Genomic DNA, 14,953 nt, shown 5'->3' on the forward strand with positions numbered 1-14,953 from the left:
ACTCGACTTTTTCTATTTAAATGCCCCCAACAACAATATAATAATAATAATAATAAATTGGTCCAAATAGTATAGGTACTTAAGGCATTGGCCATAAACTTCTTTTTTTATATATTTTAGTGATTTAAAGCGTGTTACAGTGTGGATTTGAGCGATGGCGTAGTGACAAATCATCAATGAATATTCAATGACCGGAACAGTTGTTTACATTATAAAGTCGGATATCTTTTTATTTTTTAAAGCATGTTTTGCACGTAGGATACTACTAGTATGCAGTTGCAAATCCCATATTATGATAGCTGCATCTAAAAAAAAAAAAATATTATTAATTTTTTTTTTCCGCATTCGCACAGATTGCAGCCTCAGGTCTGGAGAGATGCGCGTGTCTGAATACACAAGCTCGTGTTTACAGATAAGACTCTAGAGCTTGCACGAGTGCTGCTGTGTATAAACATCGCGCGGATTCCAGTTTCAAAACATCACATAGTTGCCTGTTGCATGACTCTCTAGATAAGTGAAACCATTCTCTTTATTAATGCAATGTGCAGGAGCTCTGATCCCACAAATGGCCTGTCTATAAACATTGCAGCATCCTAAATTCACAGCTCCTAATGTAAAATAGATTATTTATTAAACCACACAAATAAGCATTCAAATACCCGGTTCCAACAGTAACTTCAGCTCCAGATGCGGGATCTGCAACACCCAAAACTGCACTTCTGTAGGCCTATAACACTTGACTGAGCACTTGAAAGTGAACTGACGCAGAAATAGGCCCAAATCCCTGTTGGAATTGAAACTATTAGCGTTAACTGCACTTTCCACCAGGGATTAAATGAACAATTATAATGTTTAGCTGTAAATCCTGAATTAGGCTAATCTTCTTGTCCTGAAATTTTCATTTGTATTCAAACTTCAGCCCCTTAGATGCTTTTGTCCACATAAAGCTGGCACGGCTTATAGTCTGTGTGAGAGTGAAACAGAGAGGCCTATCCTCTAAATGTGGAGAGCATTTGTGCGTGTCAGTTCAGATGGTGATTTTATGGTAAATAAAGAGGAATTACAGAATGACAAATAATAGTAAATCACATTATATACTGAAAACAGTGTTTTCCCTTTCAATTTGCTGGTCTGTTCCAGTTATTTTGAGTCCACATGTTATTTAAAGTTATATAGATACATTCTTACTGATGCAGTTTACTTCAGATTAATAAGGAGTTTGGGAGTTTTCAAACTGAGAAGCTATAAAAAAATATTATGTATATATATATATATAAATATATATATAAATATATATAAATATATATATATATATATAAATATATAAATATATATAAATATATATATATATATATATATATATATATATATATATATATATATATATATATATATATATATATATATATATATATATATATATATATATATATATATATATATATATATATATATAAAAATATATATATGCATTTCCCTTTGACATACAGTACACATACACATACAATTAAAAGAATTAGGCACTGTACGTTCTTATTTTTAAAATTGCTATTTTCAAAAATGTGAATGTTTTATCCGACGGTAAAGCTGAATTTTCAGCAGCCATTACTCCAGTCTTTGGTGTAAAATGATCCATCAGAAATCATTTTAATATGCTCAAGTAACATGTCTTATTATCAATGTTTGAAGTAGTTGCACTGCCTAATATTTGTTTGGAAATGTGATACATTTTGTTCAGGATTCTTTAATGAATAGAAAGTTCAAAAGAACTGCTTTTATTTGAAATGGAAATCTTTTGTAACATTATAAATGTCTTTGTCACTTTTAATGTGTCTTTTCTGAATAGAAGAATTGACTTCTTACTGACCCCAAACTTCTAAAAAGGTATACATACATACATGCATGCATAAATTAGAGAAACACAAATTAACAAGCACATTACTGCGATACTGAACATTGAGGTTTGGCTGGATGCAGAATGCCATAACTCCATGAGATCAGCTCTCAGTCATGCTTGTGTTTGTCTCTCTCTCTCTCTCTCTCTCTCTCTCTCTCTCTCTCTCTCTCTCTCTCTCTCTCTCTCTCTCTCTCTCTCTCTCTCTCTCTCTCTCTCTCTCTCTCTCTCTCTCTCTCTCTCTTTCTGACTGCTCTATAATAGACGGAACAGACACTCAAGGTGACCATAGGGTACAGGAACACCTGAGAGAATGAGCTCACAGTTTATTTCTGTACCTGTGTGTGAATCTGAACCTGTGTTTGTGTGACAGGTCTTAACTCTTCAGTGTCGTCAGGTTTGGCTCTGTTTCAGGAATGAGGACACTGAGCGTCCTCCTGCCCGCCTGCTTAGAAATTCACCGCTGGCTATTTTAGAAAGGGGTTCTGGGAAACACTCACCTGATTATAAAACCTCTCTTAACTGTTCATGCTAATTCTGTCCAATAGTACATTTAAATTAGTACACCTCCGAAGTTCCTGTAAAATGTGGCAGAGTCCGTGAATTCTCCTCTAAGCTTGTGTGAAGGTGCATGACATGTATATAATGCGTGTTATGAACAACATGTTCTACCCTTGTTGTACATTTTGGTGCCCCTACTTAGAATGATTTGTTGGGGAGCCTTCCAGACTAAAAACAACAATTACATCAAACAACAATGTAGTTATTTTAACAGCAATATGTTTTATTTATATTAAAATAATTGTAATACAAATGGTTTCATTATTTGTGATTATAATAGTGAGTAACAACATCTAAGAAGTAACATATTAACATTTTCTAGGAGGGAAGACACGTAAATACATTATTTTGTTTCATCTGCTTAATTTTTATTTTCTGTCATAACTCTTGGAAGAGTTTAGCATAGCAATGCACACCGATCAGGCATAACATTATGACCAATGAGGTGAAGTGAATAACACTGATTATCTCTTCATCACGGCACCTGTTAGTGGATGGGGTATATTAGGCAGCAAGTGAACATTTTGTCCTCAAAGTTGATGTGTTAGAAGCAGGAAAAATGGGCAAGTGTAAGGATTTGACGGCCAAATTGTGATGGCTAGAGCATCTCCAAAACTGCAGCTCTTGTGGGGTGTTCACGGTCTGCAGTGGTCAGTATCTATTCAAAGTGGTCCAAGGAAGGAACAGTGGTAAACCAGCGATAGGGTCATGGGCGGCCAATTGATGCACGTGGGTAGCGAAGGCATTGGGTTCCAAACGACTGTGTGGTCCAATCAAACAGATGAGCTACTGTAGCTCAAATTCCTCAAAAAGGTAATGCTCGTTCTGATAGAAAATTGTCAGAATACACAGTGCATTGCAGTTTGTTGCGTATGGGGCTGCATAGCCGCAGACCAGTCAGGGTGCCCGTGCTGACCCCTGTCCAACGCTGAAAGCACCAGCAGGTGAGCATCAGAACTGGACCATGGAGCAATGGAAGAAGGTGGCCTGGTCTGATGAATCATGTTTTCTTTTACATCACGTGGATGGCCGGGTGCATGTGCATCGCTTACCTGGGGAACACATGGCACCAGGATGCACTATGGGAAGAAGGCAAGCCGGTGGAGTCAGTGTGATGCTTTAGACAATGTTGTGCAAAAAGGGTTCAGGAATGGTTTGAGGAGCACGAGTTTGAGGTGTTGACTTGGCCTCCGAATTCCTCAGATCTCAATTCAATCGAGCATCTGTGGTATGTGCTGAACAAACAAGTCAGATACATGGAGATCCCATCTCGCAACTTACAGGACTTAAATGATCTGCTGCTAACACCTTGGTGCCAGATACCACAGCACACCCTCAGGGGTCTAGTGGAGTCCATGCATCGACGGGTTAGGGCTGTTTTGGCAGCAAAAGGGGAACAACACAATATTAGGAAGGTTGTCATAATGTTATGCCTGATCGTTGTAAATGACAATGTTAATGTATTTGATCTTGGCTGAATTGATCTGCTACGCCGATGCTGCTGTTGATTATCGAGGTTGTTGATATTGCTGCTGTTGATGATTATTGCTGTGGAATATTGCTGCTGCTGATGATGCTGCTACTGCTGAATATTGCTGCTGAATCTGATGATGATTATTGCTGCTGCTGATGATTTATTGCTGCTGCTGATGATGATTATTGCTGCTGAATATTGCTGCTGCTGATGATGATTATTGCTGCTGAATATTGCTGCTGCTGATGATGATTATTGCTGATGAATATTGCTGCTGCTGCTGCTGCTGATGATTATTGCTGCTGAATATTGCTGCTGCTGCTGCTGATTATTGCTGATGAATATTGCTGCTGCTGCTGCTGCTGATGATTATTGCTGGTGAATATTGCTGCTGCTGATGATGACTATTGCTGATGAATATTGCTGCTGCTGCTGATGATTATTGCTGCTGAATATTGCTGCTGCTGATGATGATTATTGCTGCTGCTGTTGATTATTGCTGCTGATTATTGCTGATGATGTGGAATATTACTGCTGCTGCTGCTGCTACTGATGATTATTGCTGCTGATGTGGAATATTGCTGCTGCTGATATTGCTGCTGTTGAATATTGCTGCTGATGTGGAATATTGCTGCTGTTGAATATTGCTGCTGATGTGGAATATTGCTGCTGCTGCTGATGATGATATTGCTGCTGTTGAATATTGCTGCTGATGTGGAATATTGCTGCTGATGATGATTATTGCTGCTGCCAGTACATAAACAGAAATGCTGTTGTGAACATTTAAGACATGCTGCTGCTAAACAAATAGCATATATTACATTAATTGTATAGATCTATACAGGTGGGGCTGGGGAAGGTGGAGGGTTTCAGAGGAACTCTGAAAGTGCGGTGCAAACTGCTACAGTAAACTATTTAAATGTTGAGTAGAAAGCTCATTGGTTGCAGATGCAACAGGAACCAATCAGCTTGTGCCCTGTAGTTGTTGCATGGTGTACTGTACTTTTCAGCACCTTCAGTCTGCGCTATCTAGTTTAATGACAGAACTTGGATTCTTTTAGGCTCAATTATTTAACCTGGTTCCCACAGAAAAATGTGACAAATGTAAATGTAATTATTTTCATAATTTATAGGAAATAAAGTCTTATTAATAACTACAAACCAAAATGAAATCCATATTTATTATATTATTATTTTCTATATTTATAGAAACCTTCAAAAATTACACAAATTACATTTTTAACTGAATTTAGTAAAGTCTACAGTATACAGGGTTACAAAACTCTCATACATGTATGGGTAATAAAACAGCTAGTTTGATAACACTGACCAGTTGTTGACAAAGAAAAAATATAGCCAGTATTATAATATATTGACTATGTTGGTACTTCAAAATAGTATATTCTCTACTCAGTTTAAGACATTTTACAATTTAAATCCATTCTGCAGAATTCTACAGATTTTCCTACAGAATCAGAAAATGTTACAAACAAATCTGCAGAGTCTTATTGAAGCACATGAAGGTGCTGATGTTGAAAGTTATAATGCTGAAGTTTTATAGTTCTGTACATTGTTCACAGAAAAAGCCTCTGTCCCTTTGTGGGAATAAGTACCCATCAGCACACTTTTCAAAACTAATGCTGATAAAGCAGAAGACTTGTAATCATGACATTTAAATGTGTCTGACAAAGTGTTAAAACATTCTGACCTTCTGACCCAATCCAAAATCAGACTGGCGATGTGCGATGGATGAGCAGAGCACAAGTGACAACATGAATCAGCATGGATTCATGAACATTAAATGAAGAAAAGAATAAAACATCTAAATATACCTCCACTAGAGAGAGAAAGAAAAGAGAGAGAGACTGCTCTGTCATCTGTCTTAGACTTTACACTAATTTATGGTCTTATTTTTGGATGGTCTGACAGCATGATGGGATCTATTCTCATTCAGACACTCCGAATCTAAATCTCTTTCCAGCTACTGTACACATACAAACACTCAAAGACACTTGTTATGAGCCATTTAGTTACATAAGTGATATAAACAGCCAAGATAGAATTTATTGGGTTTTCTGAATAAATGTGTTGGTCTTGTAGCCTTTACTCGGTTATTTCATTGATTTATTTACACTGCAAATTAGTAAATTAGAGATTTACCACTAAAATGTATACAGATTTAGAATAATTTATTTAGTCAAAAGTTTGGAATAATTACAATATTTTTGAAAAAAGTATCTTGTGCTCACCAGGGCTGCATTTATTTGATCAAAAATACAGTAAAAACAGTAATATTGTGAAATATTACAATAAAAAAAAAAAAAAACATTGTCTATTTTACTATATTTTAAAATGTAATTTTTTCCTTTGGTCCACATAATTTCTCCAAGTCGTCAGTGTCACATGATCCTTCAGAAATCATGATAATCATATACTCGAGAAACATTTCTTATTATTATCAATGCTGAAAACTAGGGCTGCACAATATATCGAAATTATCGAAATATCGCAAATGTACATATCGCAATATGCATATCGCAAAGGCCACGCAATATCTGAATGATTTTAATAGGCTACTTCAACATTGTGAAAATTGTACGTTTTAGGTCGACGCATATAGCAGAGAATAGACTGAGCACATGACTGTTACTTATGTGACTTGCTTGACGTCAAAAAGAGTTATTAAACACAATAACTTGCGAAAAACAACTCCTTGCAGTCTCGTGCTGTCTGCTGTCTGACACACACACCGAAATGTGCGCACAATCCGTTCTTTTTTCCGTGTCTTTTTACACACTCAAGCTGTCAAATACACACAGTTATGTCAAAATGGCTGTCTTGAGTATTCATGTAAACAGTCAGTTATGCTTTAAGTGAAACGATATCAGTTGGGAAAGAAACCGAATGCGTGTCAATGGATCCGTGCATTAGGTCTTGTGTGGAGTTCACACCAGACGCGATTGATGCGAATAATTTGCGCTAATCGCGCGAAGGTGGACGCTTGAACATTTTGAGTTTACTCACTTCATTCGCGCGAATCGCGCGTGACATTCACTGCACAACAGACGCGAATTTGCGTCATGGGAGGGGCTTCTGCCAGCCGGCTCGTCTCGTTGAGAAATGGCTGATATTGGCTGTGTTTACACGTCTTTTTTTGTTAAAATCTACTGTTAATGTGTGACAAAATGTAGTTTTATAAGACTTTTTCAGTCAATAATGTAGTTGTTTAAAGCTCAAATCTGTGGTTTATTTATATAAAGAGTGCCTATTTGAACATTTTATCTGCCGTTTTCGGAGTTGTGAGCTCCAGCGGATCAGCGGCGCTCAGCGCTCGTGAACGCCGGCGAGGGCAACCTTTCCTCGGCCAGTCCTTCTGACGTCTGCCGCTGGCTCTGATGTCTCTGTGGTGTGTCTCGAGCTATAATTCGTCTCGTAACAGGCGATCTTTGGTCTCATGGATCTATAATTTGTTCCCTGGCAAATCGTTTAGACTGAGGGCAAAGTGAAGTTTCATTACTTTTTTTATTTTTAGGCTATAACTGTATGCTACAGTTGTAACGTTAGCCTACAAGCACTGACTTTGAATGTTTGACTGAATTGTTTGCTTTATTTCATGTAGGATAGCTTATTTTACCTTTTACTTATGCTTTTGTATTATTGATCATACATAAACTTGCATTTAACAAAAAGAGACTGGGTTGTGTTTCATGTCATTTAATGTTATAACAGTGATAATCATATTGTCTGAACCAGATATAAATATACAGATTTTCTCCTCATTGTTGTCACTACTAGAGCAAGCTCCTGATTGGTAATGCGGCGCGAATATCGCCAAAGTTCAGATTTTTCAACTTGAGCGATTCAATGTATTGTTTGTACATTGAGGTTAAAATTATATTTTGTCAGATTTGTGACATACATTTTTTTTTTGCTGGTCACTTTCAGAAGTTGTAGTGATGCTTTCTTTTCCCAGAAAGAATGTGAAACACATAAATGGTATCATTCTCAGTTTTTAAATAAAAAAAAATATATGTTAATTTAAATAGATTTTACACACTTAAAGCAATATCGTATCGCATATCGAATATCGCATTATTTAACAAGGATATCGCATATCGCATTTTTCTCAATATCGCACATCCCTACTGAAAACAGTTGGACTGCTTAGTGCTTAATATTTTTATGGAATCTGAAAAATCTGTTTTCAACACTGATAATAATAAGAACCACTATTAATAACTGAAAACCAATAAAAAATTATAATAACTAGGGATGCCACAATTCTCAATATAATATTAATATAATATAATATAATATTGAACCGTTCGGTACGGCATTCACGGTTCAATGCGCTTGTGAATTGCGTTTTTTTTTTTTTTTCGGTTTTGCATTTAATTAATAATTTTTCTACAAATTCTATCATTTGCCTCCATCCCAATATACTGAACAACGCGTCATACATTCACATCACACGTTAGTGGTAGAGTTATACTCACGGAGCACTATAGATATTCACAATCAAGAAAGTTCATTATTTGCATGCGTTTTAAAGCCTTGCCGGCTCATTTGCGTGCGCGGTTTTAATATGCGCTTTTCTGAGCGCGCACACTTAACGCCTGTCAAACACGTGATTACTGAACTAAGTAGTCGTCTTACTGCGCGAATACTGTCAAATACACCCAAGGTTAACATAAACACAGTCGGTTATGTCTAAAGTGAAAGTAAAATCGGCGTGTGTCTGTATATTAGATGCACGGAGGTCTTAAATTGACAGCAGTGCAGTAGTGAACACGCGGTCCTTAAAGGGACAGTTCACCTCTAAAATGATGTCATTATTTACTCACTCTAATATTGTTCCAAACCTGTATTCATTTCTCGATTACAGAATTTTCATTTTTAAATGAACTATCCCTTTAATGTTATAATAAAGCAACAAAAGGCAAAGAGAAAATCACTCACTGTTCTTGACTGAAAAACTAATACAGTAGCTTTAATAAGAATCAATGTATATTTTATAGTGAAGTTTATGTAGTGTTTTATTTTTACATATATTCATTCAATTTCATACTTAAATGCTACTGTACTGCTCTGAGCTGCATGCCAGTGTAAATCTTTATATATATATATTTATTTTATATTTTACAATACACTAGGAATGTGTACAAGGTTTTTTTTTCTTTTCAGTAAAATAAAGAGTATTGTAATAAAAAAATAGTCTTTTTTCTCCTTAACCTCTTGCTGTTCCTGTCGCCTAAGAATAGAATAACAAAAAACTGATGTGACAAGTCATCAGAACCGAACCGAACCAAAAACCGTGGTTAAAAACCGAGGTATGTATTGAACCGTGGACTAACTGTACTGTTGCATCCCTAATAATAACTAAGTACTAAATCCGCATATTTATACAGAATGATTTCTGAAGGATCATGTGATACTAAAGACTGGATGGTTGCTGAAGATTCAGCTGTTTCAGGAATAAAATTACTTTGTATATGTGTATTAAAATAGAAAACAGTTACTTTAAAATGTTATAATATTTCACAATATAGCTGTTTTTAATGCATTTTTATCAAATAAATTCAGCCTCGGTGAGCAGTAGCCTATGCCTTCAAACTTTTTCAAGTGACTTCAATTGTTTCAATAATTTGTGAGACTGTGTGTATGTGTGTGTCGGACAGGATACAGCTCAGCACTGGGAACCGCAGATGAGGAAATAATGCAGGAGAGACTCTCTGTCTCTTTCTTTTTCCCCGTCTGTCTCTGAGTCATGCAGTGAGGGTCACATGTCATGACGCATCACCATTTGAGCATTATCTGTCCGCTGCTACTTTCTGACCTTAGACTGGCTACTGCAAAAAAGGTGACCAACATTTACATCACACACACACACACACACACACACACAGGATCTGACTAGGCAGAGAACACGCAGCCTAAAATAAGTTCCCATTTCCAGACTGGGCCCCTCACTGTCTGTCTGCTAAGAGGAGAACAGATGCATATACTGTAGAGGGAGTGTCAATGCTTCATCCTGGACCTCTCCTTCTCTGTGGTTAATATGGGGAAATCTCTCTCTCTCTCTCTCTCTCTCTCTCTCTCTCTCTCTCTCTCTCTCTCTCTCTCTCTCTCTCTCTCTCTCTCTCTCTCTCTCTCTCTCTCTCTCTCTCTCTCTCTCTCTCTCTGGCATGCCGCCTTCCTACTCAACCAGATTAATGTGTTTATAACTAATTCAGCAATTTCAGTAAACAAGCCCAGGCGCAACCTCTGTCTCACTCTCTCTCTATTTGTTTCCCCCCCTCTCTCTCTCTTACTTTTCCATGCAAGAGTGTTACCTCTCTCTATATATAGTAATACCACAATTTAAAGTGTAACTAATGAATAAAATATATATATGTGTATTAAAATAAAATAAATATTTTGGTAGTGTACAAAAAAATATATATTTAGTAGTATTTTGCATAATGCTGTATTTGTAGTTTTCTCCAAACACCCTTCAAACAAGATACATTTACTTGAGAGGCAAAAATGTGTAAGATATTATTTTCAGAGAATACATTTCAAGTTAAGTTTATTTTTCTTGTCCCACTGTCAAATAAATATAAATGATGCAAAAGATTTATGTGAAATAAATGCTGTTTTTCTGAACTATTCATCAATAATCCGAAAAATGCATCATGCTTTCCACAAAAATATTAAGCACCACAACTGTTTTCAACATTGACAATATTAATATCTCTTGAGCACCAAATCAGCATATCCAAATGATTACAATCGCTTTGGGTGTACAGTAGTACATAATGCACTATATAAATGCCTCATTCATTCATTCATTCATTCATTCATTCATTCATTCATTCATTCATTTAATTATTAATTTTGGAAGGATTGATGGATCCATCCAATGGTGTAGGTTTGGTTTTGACATTGGTGGGGACATAAAAAATAAATACAAATAAATTCAGCCTCAGAGTACATATACAAATGTAATACTCAGAGCACTTAATGTGAATTAAACAATTTGGGGGATCGGAGCGTTCTTGATGACTCTGCACATCATATTAAAAATGAACTGAACCCATGATGATTCTGAAAGAAAACGTGACTGAGTGTCTACTGTTGCCATAGAAACGGACACAACTTTCACACGCAACTGATTGACAGATAAACCATGCACTCTTATTTCAGTGTTGATTTTAATTTAGTGGATATTTGAGCTAACAGTTTGCAGTTTAACAGTTTAACAACAAAGTTAAAGAGGGAAAACTTTATCATTCAACTGAACTGTGCTCACCCTGTCACTAAATACACATCTTTGAAAGACTTTATTTACTTTACTTAAAAAAAAATTAAACATATTAAACAAAACTTTTATCAAAATTATAGCTAGGGGCAAATCAGTATGGCTGAATATTGTTGTTGTCCCTAGCATCCCTATTCAATTCAATGCCCTTGGGTCCAACCATTCATCCATCCATCTGCTGTATTTTGGATGCTGACCCACAGCAATTTCTTTTTTTGCAGTGTATTGCTCAATGTAATGATGATATTTAGGCATGGATCTGTTACATGCAGACCACCTCTTACAGCACAGCAGGAAGGAACAACCTGTACAAGATCACATCTGCTCATTCACTACTCATGTCCAACATGTCACAGAGCCTCATGGTGTATAATATGTGTGTGTGTGTGTGTGTGTGAGAGAGAGTTAATGTGTCTTCGTCAGCAGTGCTGTCAGTTCTGTGCAGGGTCAGTGTGTTGATGTGTCTGTGAATGTGCCTCACTTTCCCTTTCTGTCTCTCACTCGCTCACTCTTTCGCACGGTGCAGGCCGGTTTGTTGAAGCGGAGCTGTTTATTTAGCAGAATTTGCTCTGATCTCTTGCACTACAGGAAAATGCTGAATTCTAAACTGCTGCACGGTCATGTGACAGCCTGTACATTTAACCGAGGAGCAAATAGGGATATATGCGGACCGATGATTCTAATTTTGAAAGCTGAAGCTGATGAATTTTAAATAAGATGGAAGTGTTCTGAAGTGAATTTAGATTAAGGCTTTGTTTACACTGCATGACTCAATTCTGATTACTTAAAGGATTAGTTCACCCAAAAATGAAAATGATCCCATGATTTACTCACCCTAAAGTCATCCTAGATGTATATGACATTTCTTCTTTCATATCGGAGTTATATTAAAAATGTACTGGCTCTTCCAAGCTTTATAATGGCAGTGGCTGTTTGGTCATTTTTGAAGTCCATAAAAGTGCATCGGTCCGTCACTGCACCTGCTTCACATGGCTCCGGGGGGTTAATAAAGGCTTTCTGAAGCGAAGCAATGCGTTTGTGTAAGAAAAATATCCATATTTAAAACTTTATACAGTAAATTATCTAGCTTCCGGCGAATTGCCTTCCGTATTCAACTTACGGAAAAAGTATGGCGCCTCTCGCAAATGCTTGCGCTACGTCTGACGAGCGTAACTGGTGTGCAATGTCGTGAGATGTAGCGTAAGCATTTTTAACTGCGAGATACACACTATTTGCTAATCGCTTTGCTTCAGAAGGCCTTTACTAACCCCCCAAACGCTGTCACGCACAGGTAAAAAAGCTTTAGATTACACACTTTAGATTAGGGTCCAATTCTCACTATTAACTAACTATTAACTACAGCTTTTGCCTCAATAAACTCCTAATTACTGCTCATTAATAGTTAATAAGGTGGTTGTTATGTTTAGGTTTTGGGTAGGAATTGGGTAGGATTAAGGGCTGTAGAATATGGTCATGCAGAATAAGGCATTAATATGTGCTTTATAAATACTAATAAATAGTATCCTAGTAATATACATGTTAATAAGCATCTAGTTGAGAATTGGACCCTAAACTAAAGTGTTACCGAGAGCTATTACCCTAGTGTTCCATTAAAACATAATGCTATTTAAATAGTAGACATAGTAAGGTACAGTTTTCAATACCCTACTGTTATGGTAATAACCCTCTCCCGATCAAACTGTCCGTGGGCGGGGATAAAATATGTGCAAACAAAGTATAATCTGTAGTTTTCACAAAAGCCCTGGAGCTGTCAAAAGTACGCCGGATGACGCATTTTGCATCGTCCTGCAGACTTATGCTGCCAAACAAACGTGAATTTAGGTCCAGGTAACAAGGAGAACGTAAAAACATTGTTAATTTACACACGCGGGTTAAAAATCAGCAAAGTTACACTTTATGCATCAACATTATGCCAGGACGCATAATGGAGGAAAACTGACAGGGACATGGTCAGTGTTAATTTTGACAGCAAATTTTGATTTAGTTTTAGTCATAGACTTTTGACTAAAAAGCCATTAAGTTTTAGTCATATTTTAGTCACCTGAATTGTTTTTAGTTTTAGTCAAGTTTAAGTCGACTAATATCATAAGATTTTAGTCGACTAAATCTACAGTAGATTTAGTCTCCTAAAATCTAACGAGTTTAGTTCACTTGTAATACATTAAGCATTTAAGCATTACATAACCGACTGTCACTTGAACTGACATTTTGACATCATTTTGTTTTTGACATTAAAAATACACGAAACAGGGCTCAATTCACTTTTTTTGTTTGTTTTTTAAAAACATCTATATCGTTTTTATAACTTTGTATTTCTGTTTTAGTTAGTTGCCTAAGCCATATCAGGTTAAGCTAAAGCTTCAAATAAGTTTATTTATTTTTTTAATTTCAGTTAACATTTATTTCATTTCAAGTAATGAAGATTTTTAGTTAACTATTATAACCCTGATACTTTGATACTTTATTGAATGTGTGTCAAATACTGGTCTTTCCTCCTGACTATGAATTTAATGGGAATTAAATTAAATACAGTTTATTGTGTAACCAAAAACAAAAATATAATGCGTGACTTTTAATTACAAACAAGTTCGAAATACACATTGACTCTTATTTTGAAATGTCTGTGCCTTATAGTTGCAGGAGCTCATTGAAGTTCAGGAGATAAAATATTCGTTGTTACAACCGTCTAAAACATATTACTATATAAACATCGTAAAGTAAACATTGTCATTATTCATCAGCATTAGTTCATAAACAATTGCCTGGCATAAATGTGCGCTATTCATTGATTGTGAGCCGCTCTGATGCGTGAGCCTGTAGAACGCGCAACAGCGCCGTGTTTTCCAGTCGTTAGATCAGCACGTTCAATTCAAATGTCTGCATCTGTTACACAGGATATCAGTTCTGACTGGATCTCTTCCCTAATCGTCCCTCCCTAAAATTTTTGTCTCGTTTTTATTTGTTGACGAAAATGACAGTACATTTTTGTCATCCAACACTAGTCTTTATTTAGTTATCGTCTCGTTTTTGTCATTGAAAAAAGGTCGTTGACGAAAATTATGACAAAAATTATTCGTCAACGAAATTAACACTGGACATGGTCAGTGAGTTGGACATAAGTCAGTGTCCATTTACTGAAAAATATAAAATAACACTTTAATCCCTAAATTTACTCTCCTAATGCAGTTCCTTGCAAAGCATGCTGGGAACTAAAGATCCACTGCCCAGTTTGTTCGTTTCACTCAGCAATGTTAAGTTGACCGAACAAACACTTATTAAGTAAAGCTGACAATACTCACTTTTAGTAGAAACAACTCAGTAAATCTAAGTAAATTTAGTTACATTAGTTTTTTAAAGAATGTGAACAAGGATGATTTGAGTGCAACTAACAACAGTGAAAGTTCATTTTTTCAGTGTATGGTTTTACTTTATTTACAGATGTTATTCGTCTGAACCAATCGTTCTGATCTTCTCATGTCATTAGAAACCTGTATGAATGTCTTTCTTCGGTGGAGCATGAAAGAAGATATTTGAAAAATGTTGCAGTATTTTTTTATTAAAAAAAAATTCCAATTTATTTTAGACCTCACCAATCTTCAAAACATCTTATTTTGTATTGCACAGCGACGAGGTTTGGAACGACATGAGGGTGAATGATAAATGAAAATGAAGACAGAATAAAAAAATTTGGGTGAACTATCCC

Source organism: Gobio gobio (assembly GCF_949357685.1).
Source record: "Gobio gobio genome assembly, chromosome: 10".
NCBI lineage: Eukaryota > Metazoa > Chordata > Actinopteri > Cypriniformes > Gobionidae > Gobio > Gobio gobio.